This window comes from Sorex araneus, chromosome 1, assembly GCF_027595985.1.
Source record: "Sorex araneus isolate mSorAra2 chromosome 1, mSorAra2.pri, whole genome shotgun sequence".
In the NCBI taxonomy this organism is placed as follows: domain Eukaryota; kingdom Metazoa; phylum Chordata; class Mammalia; order Eulipotyphla; family Soricidae; genus Sorex; species Sorex araneus.
In genome coordinates, this window is record NC_073302.1 from 344,089,370 (window position 1) to 344,091,563 (window position 2,194).

The window sequence follows — 2,194 nt, forward strand, 5'->3', positions numbered from 1 at the left end:
AATTCTAATTTTCTTTTTTACAATATTAGATTCAAATAAAATGAATCTAAGAGAGCTTGTATCAGAGTCTAATAGTGGCAAAAAAAGTCAGGCAACATAAATGCTAACAAATACAAGTTCATATACAAGATGTATCTTGGAACATGTCTCTTTTTATTTGTTACATCTTTTGGAACACACACACACAAAGAAATTACTCCTGGTGGTGCTCGGGATCATGTAAAATTCAGGGATGGAATCTGAGTCTTTCACGGGCAAGGCAAGTGCTCTACTTGCTGCACCATCTCTCCAACCCCATATTTCAAAGTTTTAAGCAAATTTTAAAAGTGAATGTGTATTAATTAAATTTTATTAAATTGATTAATAAGGTATTAGTTAAATACCTTATTAATTAAATACCTTATAAAGGAGGACTGGATCGATAGCACAGTGGGTAGGGCATTTGCCTTGCAGGAGGCCAGCACAGATTCTATTGCTCCGTCCCTTTCAGAGAGCCGGACAAGCTACCAAGAGTATCCCGCCCGCACGGCAGAGCTTGGCAAGCTCCTTGTAGCATATTCGATATGCCAAAAACAGTAACAACAAGTCTCACAATGGAGACGTTACTGGTGCCCGCTCGAGCAAATCTATGAGCAACAGGATAACAGTGTTACAGTGCTACCTTACAAATGTTCCAGTCGCTGTGCTGAATAACAAAACCCAACTAGCAAGATGTTTATGGTCTGATGACAAAGATACTAAACAAACAACATGTGCGCAAGAACCATGAAAAAGTAAACAGACCTGCCTAAAATAACTTTGGGGGTGGGGCGATGAGTACAAGCAGGAATAGTCTTTTTGAGTAGAGATACTTCAGCTAACATCCAAATAGTGACAAGAGTTGGGGAAAGACCACATAGGAGCATAGTGAGAAGACACAGCAGACAGAAAATTGTTGAATAATTCTAGTATGATTGGTCTCTCTGTCCCTCTCTGTCTCTCTGTCTTTTTCTCTCTCCATTTGGGGGGCATAACCAGAAGTGCTCAGGGCTAACTTCTGGCTCTTCTCTCAGAAATCTTTCCTAGAGATGCTCAGGGGACCATATGGGGCATCAGGGATCAAACCTCGATCAGCCACACATAAGGCAAGTGATTACTCATTGTACTATTGCTCTAGCCCATGTTGGTCTCATCTTAACAAATGCTGTTTGGAAAACTGGACAGTCATGCACAAGAATGAAGCTGGGCCCTTACCTTGTTTTCCTTCGGTTGTTTGAAGTTCAACTCAGAACATGGATGTCAGACCAAATCATGCTGTTTATGTCAATAATATGAATGACAATATTTTAAAAAGAACTAAAGAGATTCTATATGCTGTGATTTCTCAGTCTGACTGTGTGGTAGATAGTGTGGCAGTAAAGACCATGACAATGAGGAACAAACTTTGTTATATTTAAGGAACTTGGCTCACCCACTAATGCTTTCAGGAAGTTATAAGGACTTCCAATGTTTTTGGAAACCAATGCAAAGCCAGTATGCTAAAACAGATTCTGAAATAATACCTAAGGGGTCTGGCACTTCTGCTGACAAAGAGAAAGAAGAAAGAAAAGAAAAAAAGCCAGAACTGTGCAGCGGGCTTAAGCCAACAACTGCGAAGAGAAAGTCTGGTTTTAAAAATCTGGAATACCATATTCAGCTAAAACCCAGGAAACTCAACATCAAATCCTCAGGTCCCTGACTACCCTCCAAACTATATTTTATTGCTTAAGAATTTACCAGAAGAGACTAATGATATAATATTATACCTGCTGTTTAGTCAGTTCCCAGGTTTTCGGGAAGTACGTTTCGTACCTGGGAGACACCACATTGCTTCTGTTGAACTTGATGGTCAGGCCGAAGCTGCCGAAGGTGCCTAACGGGGGTTTCGGGTCACACCATCCCATGCCATGAAGATCACCTATGCCAAGAAATAACACTGGAGATAGTTGTCCTTAAATTACTTGGTTTGTTTATTTATAGTGTTTGTTTTGACAACATTTGGTTCAGGCACTGTGATAATTGGAGATGGGAGAGGAGGAAAAGTGAAATTTTGGTGAACAATTAAAATTACCTAGTCTTTTGAGCTTGGAAACATGTAGGGCCTTAGTTTTGTACAATAAACCATTTTTTTTAAATCGATGTAAAAACTTTTTAAAAGAATGAAACTGGACTACTC

General features: G+C 39.5%; 1 pseudogene; it reads left to right on the top strand.

Annotated features, from left to right (window-relative positions):
- The first annotated feature begins 1,271 nt into the window (after positions 1–1,271).
- Positions 1,272–1,952, top strand: LOC101549280 (U2 small nuclear ribonucleoprotein B''-like; annotated as a pseudogene).
- Positions 1,953–2,194: the final 242 nt, after the last annotated feature.